Source organism: Malania oleifera, chromosome 7 (assembly GCF_029873635.1).
Source record: "Malania oleifera isolate guangnan ecotype guangnan chromosome 7, ASM2987363v1, whole genome shotgun sequence".
NCBI classification, from domain to species: domain Eukaryota; kingdom Viridiplantae; phylum Streptophyta; class Magnoliopsida; order Santalales; family Ximeniaceae; genus Malania; species Malania oleifera.
Window position 1 is genome coordinate 110918328 of NC_080423.1, and position 17456 is coordinate 110935783.

Consider the following 17456-nt stretch of genomic DNA (forward strand, 5'->3'; position numbering starts at 1 on the left):
CAGGAACTCTTCCAGCTGTATGGTGGCATATTTGAGATTGGGAAGGGAAAAACTAATTTCTTTGTTACCTGTAAGTTACAACAAAAGCTTCCTACCTGTGTATCTATTCATTTCAATTCTGTTGAGTCTTTAGACGTGTACTAATTTTTGGTTGTAAGGGCACCTTAAGAGTTTCCTTATAAAATTTTTATTTTAATTTCATTTGAACATTACCTGCACAAAGATAATTTGTAATACACAATGTGCAATGATCATATTTTAGAAATTTTATTTTGATGTGAAGATAATATATCTTTTGTTTTGCAATCAGTTCATTCTATTCTTGCCTCACATGTTCGTGGCAATATGAATGTGTATTGTGTCTTCTTATATTCCAGAAAGAGTAATGGACCATGTTGACCAGCTGAGGAACACAAGTAACAGATCACACGTTAGTCAGCTAGAGAGCACAACTTCAACAACATCTAGGCACAATGGTAACTGATGTGCTTGATGTACTGTAATGGTAAGTACAGTCCATTAACAATTTCTTCATATGTTTGATTCCTTGTGCTTATTTTCCTTTCTGTTTTTCTTTTTCTTTCACATACACGTAATTTGACTTGGTTGTTTATCAATCATTAACTCATGGAAATTTAAGAGCATTGTATTAGAATAGATCACATGCAATCATAAATTTATAAAATGTTGTTATATAGGCTTGGAAATTTAAGTGGCTGAAATGCGCATGGCTAAATTGAGGAATGGACATATTTGTAATAAGCTACGCATAGCACTAGTAAAAGATAAGGGAGGGGCAACACAAAATGCATGCCAAGTAGTGTTACCTATGAGTAGGAGCGAGCTAGTTATTGTTAATGGTACTAGAAGAGGGAGGGGTAGACCTAAAAATAACTTGGAATGAGGTAGTGGGGAAGGATTTAACAGCTCTTTAGTTAGCAGAAGAAAATTCCCTTGATTAAGTAAATTGGCAGAGAAGGATCCATGTAGCTGACCTCACTTAGTGGGACTTAATGCTTGTTATTGTTGTTGTTGTTACATAGGCTTGGAAGTAAATTTATTCTTTTTGTTTTTAAACCAAAATTGAAAATTTTGCCGAAAACTTTGAACACAATGGATTTTGTGGTTCATCAGTATCTCTACATCTATGAAGCCCCAGTGAAGTCTCTACTATGCTGTAGATTGAAATTACTTTGGCGTTTCAACTCTCAAATACGAATGTATTTGTCCTTACATGAAATCCCCAAAAGATTCGCATACAATGCTAAATGGATGCTGGCTCAAAAAACAATAAAATAATCCTGTAATGCATGCATGTGCATGAGGGGGATGGGGGTGGAAGACCCCTCCAACCAACTGTTGGGATGTTTTCATCACCTGGAATAGTTTTAGTGGACGTGAAACCTTCCCATTTTTGGTAGACTTCAAGTAGAGCACCATCTGAATACACGCCAATAGTGAGGATTGTAACCTTGAAACGTAATTGTTTCAGGAGTCCATGAAACTAATGGTGCAACATTGATAACAGTTGTGCAATTCAATTTCCATGGGTTTTCCTAATGCATCCCAACATTCATGTTCTTGTAAAGTGAGAAAAAGATGAAAACTTGAGATTATAGCACAGGCTGGCATCGAAGTGGCTACAGTAATAAAAAAGAAGAATTTGTGCTATTTGTTAGCAATGAAGTGGTGCATGAGTATCTTATTTGTATCTCTGATTTTTCTCCACTGATTATCAAATGGTTATTATGATCTAAACCTTGTAATACATTAGTGGGGACCTTGATACTGGGGGAACAAGTGACCCTTTTCTTCCTTTGTCATTCTGTTTGGTTTGTATTTGAATTTCAAAATGGTTGCCAGAACTGGTCTACCAGAATATGTTAAAATGATCTGATGATCTAGGAATAGGATTCATCTTTGCCTATGAGACATTATTCACCATTTTTTAAAATATTATGCTGGGAAATTATAGCAGAAATTGAATTTACAGAGAATCAGTTGATTTCTTCTATTGTTTGATCTCTCAAATCCCTTTTTTATTCTTCTCATTTATTTGCTATCCTATTCTCATCTCGAACTATTGGGTTTTGCTAGTTGTTTATTCGATCTCCTGTTTGAGTTTCGAACAGAAAAAGGATGAAAAAGAGAAGAGAAGAAGAAAAAGATGGAACGGCAAAAAGTCTGTTGGGTGAGCTTGATAAAGGTTCAGAATAGCAACCAGCCAGGATGAGGCATTGTGTTTCTTTGGTTCCTGGAAGAGAACCTTGCTGAACTCGTGATATGACCATTGTTCCAGTTGTGAGATAATTTGAAATGAGGCATTGGTTTTGCTTGGTTTCAGGAAAGGAAGCTGTGCTGAACTTTTGGGATGACAATTATTCCAGCAGAGAGATAGCTTGAAATTATTTTTATCATACGTTTAGCAGTTGTAATGATTGGTAATGATGAGTGGTGTCATTTTTGAACATTATAAAGGCCTCTCATTTTTTTGACAAATATTAGGAAAATTAGGGCATTTGCTTAAAACAAAAATATATAATTAGGAAAAAAGGCATTCGTCTCATGAAGTTCTACAAAAAAAGGGGACAAATTTTGCGAATTTTTCTTGAATTTTGTCAAAAAAAAACACGAACTTTCCTAAAGGTTTTAAAAATCTTTCAAGCCTCTCTTAACATTCAATTTTAAGACATTTATATCTTTGAGTTTGTCTTTTTGTAGGATACAAAAGGAGTTTGTGTTTTTTTTAATAAACATTTAGAAGGTTTATAAAAATTTTGAAACTTAAAAGGAAAAAACACGCTTTCATATTTTAAACCTTAGGGACAGAATTTTTAAAATTTGAATGTCTATCTTTTTTCGCCAAACTTCATGGTTAAAATCAAAAGTGACGAAGGGCAAAGAACATATAATCCTATCTTAAACATGATTTTTACTAGTTTGATTTAAAAGATTCAACAGATTCACTTATCATGCGACCATTTCAATTGGTGGTTTCTACTCAAAATTTAAAAGTTCTATATTTTACACTATCCCTATGTTTGGGAGCATACAAATTTAGACCTTAAATTTGAATTTGTGTGAATTTAGATAATATATAATATAAAATTGTATTGATGTCCTTTAAATGTGTGCAAATTCAAATCCAAGTTTCGAAATCTATGTTGCCAAACACTGCCTACCAAATTTTTGGGGGACACTATTACAACAACAATAAAATCAAACTTAAAGTCGCACTAGATGTGGTTGGTTATATAAATCATTTTCCTCCAATTTATGTGATCATGAACCATTTCTTCTGAGAAATTCAGCGCTATTAAATCCTTACTGTTAAACGCCCTAACCCGAGAGTATATAGTCCAAAGGGGGGGTGAATGGACTCTTTTCATGTATATTAAATTTCTCTACAAAATAAAATACTTTGCAAGATTGCAAGCAATTATATCACAATATATGAAATGTAAATCAAGCACAAGACATAAATAAAGAGTATAGGGAGAGAAAAGCTTAACACCGGAGATTTAACGTAGTTTGGTACCAAATCAACGTCCATGCCTTAGTACCAAACCAAGGATTCCAAAATCCACTATGAATACTCTTTCACCAGCGGAGCAAGCCTTACAACTTAGGCACCAAACCCTACACTTGAGAACAAATCCCTACCCACTCATTAAGAGCCTTCGGTTCACCAAGAACCTTTAACAAATGGTTCACAAAGAACTTTTACAACAAGAAGATGATTTACACAAGATGCTCCTCAAATGAACTGATTGCAAATACAAAACAAATCCTTACACTACTCTCTCAAGAAATTTATCAAACAAAATTAGAGAACAAGAGAGTTTGAACACTTGTAAATGAATAACTACAATGCAAAGTGCAAAGTGCTTAATCAAAGATATATTTCACTAAAATGATCAAGAACCATCGTAAACAAGTCTATGGACTTGTATTTATAGCCAAAAACTCTTACTAGCCGTTGGGAGCAATTCTCAAACAAAACTAGTCGTTTTCTAGCTATTATTGTGCTGGGCCTGAGACCCCTGGTCGACCTGTAACGCCCCGAACCCGCCAAGTGGGGCCCAAGGTGTTATATGTTTCATTCACCTATCTCTGATACCATAAATATCATCCAAGTAGCGGAATATAATTAAACATCCTCAAATAAAATACTAGAGTACTAATTTATACAACCCAAAAATATATATCCTTCTATCCATATTACATAACTAGAAAATAAAATTAAAAAAATACATTTGAATTCTACCACCACTCACTCTAAGCTATATTATTTCCCCACTCTAGAGCTCGCTAGGCTCGATCACGAGACGGTCTTGAAAAATGAGTTGTATAATGGGGTGAGATGCTTTTCAGTAAGGATGAAATAAATTATTATTAGTGTGTGGCAGCATGAGTTTTAGTGTATACAAAATATAATCATTTGTTAAATGACAACAGCTGTTAAAACACTTATAGATTGTATTCACACATGCAATGTAACGACCTGCTATTTAACTGAGTTTTTTTTTTCTTTCTTTTTATATATATACTGTAAAATTTATAATGCTCTAATACCTACCAAATTAAACCAAACCATCAACCTAAGCAGCGAGAAGCGGAATCCATATAAATGTCATCCAAAAAATATACAATACCAGAGTGCTAAAATGTGTCCCCAAAATATACATATAAAACTGTTTCCCAAAATACCCTTAACTGGGTTAGGGCTATACCTAAATACTCTAAAAAATACTCACTCTACTGATAGGGCAGTACTGAGGCCCCTCTATCTACGAGCCTGATCTGCTCGCCTACTTGGATCACCTGAAAAAAATGTTGAAGTAATGGGATAAGACGACGCTCAGTGAGACGAAATATGCTATTGTTGGTGTGTGGCAAATGAGTTACAATACTATAAAAATTTGTTACTATATAATCATGCGTAACTGAATCTGTAAATACAATACATGTAATATTGACCACCATCTCTTCCATGTTGCTTAACATATCTGTACTTTAGGTTTCTACTCAAAATACTTCTAATGTACATAGGTATATTCTTTGTCTCTGTAAATATGTATATATACATAATAATAACTGAAAACTTCCCTGTGGATAATTGTGTGTCATGATTTAACCCCTCATGACAAGGTTGTGCGGCCCGTAGGCGGGATCAATCCTAGCTGGCCGACCAAGATAAACCACTATACTCCGTCAGTCTGATCAGCCCTCCTCAACCCATATCTGATGAGGAGTCTGTCCACTCGTGGGCACTATATGATCGACTTACATACCACGTATTATCTGAATATGTGGTTGCACTCTATACTGTATATAGTTATGGTACCGTGCTCTGTAAAACTGTAATGGTCCATCAGGGTCTAATACTATATAATACATTTCTATATACAACTATCTGTTTTACCATGATTCTATAATAATTGCATGACGCTGTGATAAACTGTATCTGTATAAACTGTATTTCTGAAATGTACCGTAAAACTGTATGTCGTGGTATTGTAAACTGTATCTGTATCAACTATATAATCATGGTATTCTGTAATTACTATAAAGTATATTTACTGTCTGTATAATCTGTAAAACATAGCTCTAAAAAGTACTGTAAAGCATGACTCTGTACTATATCTATATTCTCAAGCCACACAATACGATAAACTATATAAATTTCTACCGTGAATAATAACGTGGTAAAAATATATATTTCCTACTGAAAATTATTCTAAAATTGTCTAGTATAGCATATTTCCCTTACCTGACTATTAAAAAACCCTTATCGTATACCGATCCTACCCCCGTGGGGCTCACTACTCGACACCCTGAAGACAACATTCGTCATAACAGAATATCAATATTTCTTTGCTTGCATCATTTCCTACAACTTCTAGAAGGCCAAAAATTGACTAAAAGGTCTTACCTTGATTCTAGGGAGAAATTCGACTCGATCCCATCGATGATCCGCCCCAGCAGACTTGAAAAGAACTCCGCCAGGAGCATCGTGGTGACCTCAGATCCTCGATCTGACAACTGACGGGGCCGAAATCGAAGAGAGAAGAGGGAAGGACCATAGAGGAGAGAGAAAAGAGGTTTCGTCGACAAGCCACGTTACCTCGTCGACGAGTCCTGTAGAAAGTTCGTCGACGAACCTGCACCCTCGTTGACGAATTTCAGACTTCCAAAAATCCACTCTCGGTATCTTCTCATTAACGAAACTTGTCTTCGTCGATGAGGCCCTCTTGTACCCTCGTCAATGAATCCCTTGTGTTCGTCCACGAGGACCTGCTAAATTCTTTTGAGTCTTACATCCCAAAGTGCAACGTCGTTGACGAACGTTCTGCTGCCTCCTTCTGTTACTGTTTCTATTTTTCTCCCTCTCTATTATTTAAATACCATTATTATTCAGGTCGTTACAGGCAACATCATTTAGAAGCTAGAGTTCTCAAGGATTTGGGAGATTACAAGCCCATAACATGTAACGCCCCTTTGCTTTGATACCGTTTGTAACTTTACCCTTTTAATTTGGGTGTGACTCTAACTGATACTTATCAGAGCACTCACCTTACTCAGTAAGTCCTCGGGCGGAGAGTTTTACTTCACCATAAACATTCATGCATTTAAATTCACATACATGTACTCACACACATTAAACATCAATCATACCAAAGAATCTGTATACACATACACCACAACACATCCACATTTACAATACATTTCATTCACGTCCACACAGGATACTGCACAAGTACTTCGTTTTTCATGGTTCTCAGGCATCCCTCCCCATCGTTCCCAACAAGTACTTCACAATAGACATCCACTGTTATACTTTCACAATGATATATTCATAGCAAATCGGTAAAACGAACTCCTCGGGTCTGCCAATGTTTTACCCCCATTCATATAAATGATAATATGACAAACTCCTTAGGCCTGCCAACGTTATATTGTGAAATACACGAATAACCACACAAAACAAATCATCCAAACATATCAATTCATTTACCACAATAATCGCAACTAGTTTATTAAAAAGAGTTAATCTTATGCCACACAATTTGAGGGTTTCTCATAATTATATAAACTACTGGAAAATAAGTCATTTTATACCCAATATGTGTTTTACCGAAAATACCAGTTTAATCATCTCCACAATTTATTTAACTCAAAATATATATTTAAAGGAAAAACGGAGAAAACCAACCATACTCACTTTAATTCTTTACAAAATATGCATAATAAACCAAGCCAATAAATTTAACCGGTCAAATCATTCAAAAAAATCCATTACAATAATCCAGAAATTAAATACTTTAACTCAATCGGTTCAACCTTAAGATAACAATTATTATAAAATCCCTAGGCTCACAAACACAAATTTAATTAACTCATAATAATAATAATAATAATAATCCAAAATTCAATTTTCATATGTGAGAATATTCAGAAATACATGTATATAATTCCTGTAATCTCATATTATAATTTAATCGGTTAAATTATAAAAATTCATGACATAATTTATTCCCCTTACCTTAACCTTGGAGTGGTCCTATGAAACCCAAACCTAAAAGCTGATCCGATTAATTTGCTAAGGATCGAAGCAGGGACCTTGTGGTGGTATTCGTTTTTTGATTCGACTTACGGATGAAGAAATAATCTAGAGAGAGAGTGGGAGAGCATGAGGAGAGAGAAAACGTGCAATGAGGGAGGCGGGCGTGAGCTCTCTGTGATGCTTTAGGAAGCTTAATTGTTAAGCTTCCATATATATAAATACATATAATACTTATAACATTATTATATTATATTAATATTATATATATATATATATATATATATATATATATATACACTTATATATCCATCATATTATTTATTTAATTAGTTTAATTTAAAAATATTTAATTAATTACTAATTTTTTTCCCAAGTTACTACATGACTAGTCCCCTACACTGGTCGACTAGTCATTGGCAGAAATGTATTTTTAGCTTCTAGCTCTCTCTGGTCGACCAGTACCCTACTTTGGTTGATCAGTCCCCTGAATTAGAAAAAGTGATCAACATAAAAGTTATGCGTTTTTTTCTCAGCTTTCCAGAGACACCAAGATTGTGTTTTTTGGACTCTTCTAGTAAAAGTTATACTCCAAATACCAAAGGGTGTTTAGGAAATTTGATAGGTGCATAATTGAGGTTTTAAACCCAACCAAAAAGCCTTTTAATCACTTAAAACATTCTTGAACAAAAATATATGAAATATATTAAGTCTAACAAAGTTTTATACTTGTCCAAATGAGTTTCCCCTTGAATATAAGATATCTTGTTAATAAAAACACATTTGAAAAACCATTTTGATATCTTATATACTTGTATGTCCTTTATTGAAAGTATTTGACTTCTTTGAAGCTTTAGGACATTAACTGTAACGACTCGAAAAATAATGGTATTTAAATAATGAAGAGAGAGAGAAATGAAATCGGTAACAGAAGGAGGTAGTAGACTTCGCGTTCGTCGACGACATTGCATTTTGGAGAATACAATTTCAAGAATTTCAAGGATTCGTTGATGAATGTCTTCAGGGTCTCGTCGACGAGGTCCCGTTTCGTCGGTGAAAAAATACCGAGATACGGATTTGGGCTACTCTGAATACGAAGGGTAGGGTTCGTCAATGAATTTACTGAAGGACTTGTCGACGAGATGACGTGTCTCGTCGACAAATCTGGCCTTATAAATAGTGAAAAATCGAATTTTTATCACATTTTTAGGCTTCTCTCTCTCTCTCTCTCTCTCCTACGGACTCTCTCCCTTATCTCTTTGATTTCGGCCCCTCCAGTTGCCAGATTGATGATTCGAAGCCACCACGATGCTCTTGGAGAAATATTCTACAAGTCTGCCAGAGCGGATTGTTGGTGAAACGAAGTTGAAATTCATTCCAAATCCAGGGTAAGGTCTTTTATTCAGTTTTTGGCTTCTTGGAAGTTGTAGGAAATGAGTAGGCCAAGAAATATTAATGTTTTGTTCTGAGATTTATGGTTTTCAGGGTGTTGAGTAGAGAACCCTGCGGGTGTTGGACCTGTTATAATAGGGAATATTTAGCAGGAAACAGGTAAGGGAAATATGATATGCTATGTTATATGAATATGTTTTCAGTATGAAACTATAAATGTTCCACCAAAGTATTATTTACAACAGCGATTTATACAGTTTATCAAATGTGATTAATATGTTTTAAAATTACTGTGTGGCTTGAGAATATAGATATAGTATAGAAGCATGCTTTACAGTATTTTTCAGAGATGTGTTTTACAGAATATATAGACAGTGAATGTATTTTACAGAAATTACAGAAATACCATGATTATACAGTTTTGCAGTACCATGACATAAAGATTTACAGTTAATTACAGAGACACAGTTGATATAGAGACAGTTTTCTATAGCGTCATGGTTTATACAGTTATTACAGAATCATGGTAAAATAGATAGTATCAGACCCTATTGGACCATACAGTTACAGAGCACGGTACCGTAGCTACCTACAGTTTATAGAGTGCAACCACCTATTCAGATAATATGTGGTATAAAGGTCGAATAGAGCCCACGAGGGGACAGGCTCCCCATCAGATATGGGTTGAGAAGGGTTGATCATACTATGGAGTATAGTGATATATTCCTCGTTGGCTAGTCAAGGTAAATCCCGCCTATGGGCTGCACAACCCTGTCATGAGGGGTTAAATCATGACACACAGTTATCCATAGGGAAGTTTACAATTATTATTATGTTTATACAGCTTTACAGAAATAGAAAAGATATACATATACTAGCAGTATTTTGAATAGAAACCTAAAGTACAGAAATGTTAAGCAACAGGTAAAAGATGAAGATTATATTTCTAGTATTGTGCTTTACAGATCCAGTGATACATAACTATATAGTAATAGATTTTCTCAATATTGTAGCTCAATTTCCACACACTAGTAATAGCATATTTCGTCTTACTGAGCGTCGGCTCATCCTAGTGTTGAATCATTTTTCAGGTGATCCAAGTAGACGAGCAGACCAGGCTCGCAGATAGAGGGGCTTCAGTACTGCCCTATCAGAGAGAGAGTAAGTATATTTTGGGAATATTTTTGTATACCCCTCACCGACTGAGGATATTGGGGGAACAGTGATATGTTTATATTTTGGGAAACATGTTAGTACTTTGGTATTGTATTGTATATAATTATATATGGATATGTTTATTTGATTTATGCTTCTCGTTGCTTAGGCTAATGATTGGGTTTACCCCAATATGGTATTAGAGTATGTAGAATGTCATAGTATTAAAAAAAAATATACAGTTAAATAGCAGGGCATTACATTAACCATGCTTTAATAAGACTGGGACCAAGTATGAAAATGATTATGAAACCAAGATGTTGAAAACTTGTCCTTTTGGAAAACAGAATTGAGTTTATGAATGTTTTGACAAACTCTTTGAATTAACTTTGAAAACCATGAAAGATGAGTTTGTGACTTTAGGTTAAATCCATATAAACTCAAGTGTCCCAATATGCATGCATTTACTCAACTCTTGCTCAGAAATTGTGAATGAAAAAAAATGCAAGAGTTACAAAAATTACTACCTCAACCACAATCCCTATTACATATAGTTTCTACATTATGCTTCCATGGATGTGCTTGAGTCCTTTCCAAGTGATTGTCCTGTTGATCTTTCCCGCTTGATGTCTACTCAGTCCAATCTTTATCTTTGATCCAGTACTTCATGAATTCATCACTAGAACCTGTAATAAATATAATCTGCAAAGATAGGAAATATTAGGAACCACAAATAGGTTAATATCATCAAAACATATTAAACATGATTATATAGCATGTCAAGGCTAACAATCTCCCCCTTTTTTATGATGTCTAACCTAAAAGGAATTTACTTAATCTTTACATTTGAGTTTAACTTACCATAGCTAAATATGCAAAGATAAGTTTACTTAGAACCACTAATGGGTTGCTATCATCAAAACAATACAATTAAACTCATGTAGCCTCCAAAGCTAATACTTACTCATTATCTCATTCTAAGTTATTTTAGGTCTACCACTATCCTTACTACCCCTCATAGTAGCTCATTCACTCTTCCTCACTAGCGCACTATGTGACCTACATTACAAGTGCCCCAAACTATTTAAGTCATCACTTCCTTATTTTATCTTCTATAGGAGTTACACCTAACTTACCATGAATATTTTAATTTCTGAATTTTCTTTCAGTGCTATGTCACTCATCCATCTAAGTTGAGAGACACCATTTGTAATGACCTGCTTAATTTACCATATAATTAATTACATTTAAACACTCTGATACCACTAACCAAACATAAAATAAAGTCAACCCAAACCCGTGAGTAAGGGGGACAAACCTGTCATACATAGCAGAAGCCTAAGTAGCAGTAAACATAAATTTCAACTACTTAACCATATAATATAGTATACCAGAGTTTTTACATTCCACCATATACTGCATAAATATACAGTCCTCAAAATCACCGAAAGTTGAACTAGAATCCCAAACCAAAAACCAACTAATCCTAGCTTAAAACTTACCCTCCTAGCGGGGTAGTAAAACTATCTCAACAGCAGGCTCGGTTCGCCGATCTTTCTGGGTTCCCTGAAATAGTTTAAGTTGGGATGAGACACCTTTCAGTAAGGAGAATAAACTAAATACAGTTGTGTGATAACATGAATATTTATGTGCTATAATAAACATACAGTACATGTCACATGCTTGGAAAATTGATAATATCATAACTGAATAAAACATATCATTTCGTAAATATACTAATTCATACTACATTTCATTGTTCATAAAATCATCTGATATAGCTAGTAATTCTGAAAATTTACGTAGGATGAATAGCTAACTGATGTCATGTATTACCCTCCATGACGGGTTGTGCAGCACAAAGGCGGGTCCCGACAATGGCTGGCCGACCACTGCAAAGTCAAAAATATTTGTAAATACGATGGGTCCGCCACACCCTGGTCCAGACTGTTAGGTGAACGTCTACAACTCTATACTGAAAATTACATCGACTATCCATCTCCCACCCTCACTACTAGCAGGAGTGGTTAGCACAAGTCTGAACTGAACTGAATTGTATAACTACGGTACCGTGCTCCTATAATTGATATAAACTATCATCCGTGTAATAACCCCAAAAAGGGATATTGCAGATTAGTGGAGTGATTTCCAAATAATAATAATAATAAATAAATAAATTAATTAATTAATCAATTTTTTAAAAAAATAAAAAATAATAATAATTAAAATTAAAATTTATTTTTATTATTATTATTATTATTATTATTATTATTATTATTATTATTATTATTATTATTATTATTATTATTATATACATGATCACCTAAAGCTTCTTAAAGAAGCTTCAGGATTTGTGAAGATTGCAGAGACCTTCTCTACGCAACAGGCCCCCCCGAAACTCTCTCTCTCCTCTCATTCTCTCTCCCTCTCTCCTTTATTTCGTGGTGGATTTTCACCCGATCGAAAATCAGAAGATACCGCTGGACTCCATTCTCCGCTGCCGTCATTTCTTCTAGAGCGGATCGGTGGTAGGAGAGGCGTAAACGTATCTCCTAAGATAAGCCAATTTCCTATTTTTCTTTAATTTCTTGCAAAATATAAGCCCAATTGACGAACGGATACCACCACGAGAATCTAATGATGATTCTCTACAAGTCTAGCGGGACCGAATTGCGATGACCCAAAAATATATACATGATTAAAGCACAATAATAATAAAATAATAAAAATGGTCATTGAGTTAATATCAATACAGAAGTGTTTTTCTGTATGATCATTGATTCCATGTTTGATGCCTAAGAAAGACCTTGTCTAAGCGAGTGCTCAGAGACCATTGCGGTTCAGTCGCTCCCTGGAGGTCGGCCTGGTCAAAATGGAATTTTATAGGATAAACAGGATAGACACTGTTTGTACACGTAAATAAGTATATATACATAAAATGGTGTTTTGACAGACATAATTTGTAAAAATACACAATAAGATGATAATAATATAGGTATCATATGTGGGGCCCACAAGACTATGTGGGGTCCACATGAGTCCCGGAGCCACAAGACACTGTTTATATACGTAAATAAGTACATAAAATAATGTTTTAACTGATATAATTTGTAAAAATATATGATAAAATAGTAATAATATAGGTATCCTATGCAGGGCCCACATGAGTCCCGAAGCCGAATGGAGGTTTACACGAGTCTCAAAGCTATGTAAGATGCATAATAATAATCGAGTTTATTTGCTTCCGCTATAAATCAATAGTAAAAAGTTAATATCTCAGGCCCTCGGGGTTGGGGTGTTACACGAATTCTCGTGGGGTCGTCGTGGGCAAAACCTCAAATTTGGGGTACGAGAGTTATTAAGGAGCTTATTTTTAATTAATTTGGATTAATTTAGAAATGCTAAAATATTGAGCATCTGGAGTTGAAGTAGGATTTCTGAAATTTAGGGTCCGGGTGATCGCCGCGGGTGTAAATTTGGGACCCGCAGGCAAATTTTAGAAAATTAAGTGGGGCTGTTAAATATTAGTTTAAATATTAATTTGAGGTATATGGAGGCTAGGGAAGGTTTGATGGGTATTATTTTGGAAAAATAAATTAATTAATCTGGGAAAAATGTAAATTGCAAGAGTTGAATTTCGGGCGTCAAGGGCGTAGAATTTGGGTGTTAACGAGTCTCTCGGTAAGTCAGGTAAGGGGAATAAATTATAGCAGTGTTTTTAGAATTATTATTTGAATTAATATGTGAAAATGAGCATATGATATTTTGTTTGAAAATTATTATGATATAAATATCAGATAAATTGTGTGGCATTTGAGTAATTGTAAATTGTAATATTTTGGAGTGTAAAATATAACGATGAGTAATTTCTGAGAAAATATTGAAATGAGAATTACTGATGTGATTAGTGAAAAGTAATGAAATATGGTATTTATATGTGAGTAGAAATATTTTGCCTGAAAAATGAGATTTTGTAAATTACTCATGTTGGAAAATAATGAAATGTGGTATTTATTTGTGAGTGGAAATTATTTGCATGAGAAATGTGTTTGTACAAATTGTTGATATGAGTATTTTGGGAAAATGTGAAAAATACGTGAAATATGATATATGATATTACAAGATGATGAAATGCGTACAAAAAATGATGAGAATATTTATATTGAACTGAATTGTGATATACTGGAATATGATTGATGAAATGTCAATACCGCATAATGAATGCGGGTATGTGGTGATAAATCCTGTTGGATGGTTATGATATGGAGTACGGTACCGTTGCTAGTGGTGTTAGTGCAACCACACAGACTCTTGGAGCATGTGGCGTGACAGTCGATTGAGCCATTTGTAGGGTTGTTGGGCCCCCTAAGTTCGGATCAGGGTTATAGGCCGGCTAGTCGTACTACAGACGCGATATGTGATATGATATTTGATCTAACCAGGTCGGCCAACCGCGGATATATCCAGTCTTCGGGCCGCACAACCTTGACCATGGGGGGAAGCATGACGTGGATAGAAAGATCCTCAGGGTAGCCATGAGTTTCAAACGCGATGTTGGTATTTGATACCAAGGATACTCATGAGCTGAAAAGTAAAATGAAAATGGAAAGTGAAAGAATGATAAAATTGGCTAAAATGAGAAATGAAAGAAAAAATGGAAATTGAGAAATAAAGAATAATAAAATTGAGAAATGGAACCGTGTGAGTTGATAATATATATATTTGAGGCGAAGTGAAACTCTCCGCCTGAGGGCTTGCTGAGTAAGGTGAGTGCCCTGATAGGTATCAGATGTGGTCATACTTGGTTACATAATGTGTTAGGGCAGAGGGAAGCTACCTGTATGGGCGGATAATCTTCCTTATTCTCAGGAACTTCGCGGATAATTATGTATTGAAATTATTGAATTTAAGAAATGGTTTTAAAGCTTATAAAAACTTGTGTTGTATATCTATATGAGTATAAGAATGTGTATATCAGTGTATTTTCTTAGATGAAACGATGGTTTGAAAAGTAAAGCATGTTATAACTAAACTTATATGGCCACACACTATAAATAATTTATTCCTTCTTACTGAAATGTCTCTCACCCAATTTATCTAAATTTTTTCAAGGAATAAAGACCGACCGGGTAATAGAGTTCCGTGATAGTAGGGAGCTAGAACCCTGATATACATGGTGAGTTTGGACTAGGGTTGTATTGTTTTTTTTTTTTTTTTGGTATGAGATAGTACTGTGTATATGTGTATATTGATACTCTAGGTATTGTATTCTGACTGATATGTATATACTATCTTCCGCTGTTAGGTTATATAATAAAATAACCTTTTACTCGGTACCCAATGCGGGTCGGGTCGTATGAATAATAGTAGGATTATTGACATGACCGATTGTGGGTGTTGTGGATGATGTGTAATTATTTATTATTATTGGGAAAAAAATTTTGTACGAAAATCGAGGCATCACAATCCGGGTTCTGATAAAATATAATACATGATAATATACTGTTTAACGTAAATAGATTAATAGCATTTCCGGATTTCTGTAATAACATAAATAAATACGGCCTTGCGTCGATTTCATTCATAATTGCGGCCTTGCGCCGAAAACATACATAATCCACGGCCTTGCGCCGGCTATCAATCACAGTTTTGTGCCGAATATATTATACATACTGATATGAGTAAATGTATTATTTATCATGTATTCTGAAATCATAATGTACTGCATTATCCTGTTATTTCTTAAAATCATTGAAACATGCTTTATCTGTTCTGAAATAATATTTTCTGACATTTCATACCAAAAATATACATTCCTAACAGCAGTATTTTCCCAAATGTACATTTCCTCTATAATACTCATATATAACACATGCATTCTGAACATAAATCTGGTAATAAATAATAGTAATTTTCATGGAAAATTATTGTTTTAGTTTATTCCCTTACCTGATTGCTGAAGAGCCCCTACAGTGTCTAGTCCTACACCCACAGGGTTCTTTGTTCAACACCCTAAAAACAATACCTCCCTAAACAAAACTTCAGTATTTCTTTGAGTTCTACATTTCTTACAACTGTGGGAAAGCCAAATATTGAGTAAAAAGTCTTACCTTGAATTTGGAATGAAATCCAAGTTAACCCCACTAGCAATCCACTCCAACAGATTTTAAGAGAACTCTCCCAGGAATGTCGTGGTAGCTTCGGATCGTCAAACCGGCAAGAATCCAGCCCGAAATCTTAGAGAGAAGGGAAGAGGGACGAACAAGAGAGAGAGAGAGAGAGAGAGAGGAGGGTTTGCGCGTGAGAATTCTACAAAAAAATTCGAGTTTAGGCTATTTATACTTGCACTCGTTGACGAGCCACGTCACTTCGTCGGTGAAGCCACGAAGGAAGTTCGTTGACGAACATTTATTCCTCGTCGATGAAATTCAAAGCTGAGAAATAGCCTCTCGGTATCTTCTCGTCGACGAGACACGTCCCTGTCGACGATCCTAATAGGCCTCTTCGTCGATGAATGTGCTGTGTTCGTCGACGAGACCCCTGTTATATTTCAAATTTAATTCCTTTGCTCTCCTCCTCCTATTATTAAATTACGATAATTATTCGAGTCTCTACACCATTAGCATTTTTTAAATTATTATTAACACTTCACATTTATTTTAATATATTAAATGATAATTCACAAAATTTCCATTTTATAGGAAAAAAAATCCTAATTTAAAAAAAGTTATCAATTTTAAAAAATAGAATAGTAATGATATTATTTGTGCGAATAATATCAATTTTTTAATTCTTATAAAATCACACAACACAACAGAAAAATAAGTTGAAGTGAAGTATTACGGATTGTTTGATACCATTGTCAAAAATTATGAAAATGAAAACAAAAAATAAAATTTATAATTAGAAAAAGAAACTAAAAATTAGAAACCAACCATGTATTTTGTTAATAGTTGTAAAACTAAAACAAATTAAAAATTTAATCAAAAAAATGCTCATTTTTCGTATTTAAATCTAATAAGATTTTAAAAATATGATTGAAATAATAAAAGTACAAAATAACACAAATTAAAAAGGCTATAATTAGTTAACTTAATTATTATGTTTTCAAATTTTACTTTATAATAACAATCTTATGTATATGATAATTGAAAAATAGTAAAAAATATCTTGTAATTAACTTCTATCATTTTTAAATTTTCTACAAAATTTATATATTTTTTTATTTTAATTATATTTAAATTCATATGATACTTTTATTTTAATTTTAATTAAAAAGTGCATTTAAAAAAGATTTAATCTAAAAATATTATGGGTATTAGGTTGATAAAATAATTAAAAATAA

At 34.1% G+C, this 17456-nt stretch overlaps 1 long non-coding RNA gene across 1 annotated transcript; it reads left to right on the plus strand.

Annotated features, from left to right (window-relative positions):
* The first annotated feature begins 3 nt into the window (after positions 1 to 3).
* LOC131160506 (uncharacterized) lies at positions 4 to 2492 on the plus strand. Its single transcript, XR_009138073.1, has 3 exons — positions 4 to 70; positions 378 to 505; positions 2133 to 2492. It is a non-coding gene; the product is annotated as an uncharacterized LOC131160506 (long non-coding RNA).
* The last annotated feature ends 14964 nt before the right edge of the window (positions 2493 to 17456 follow it).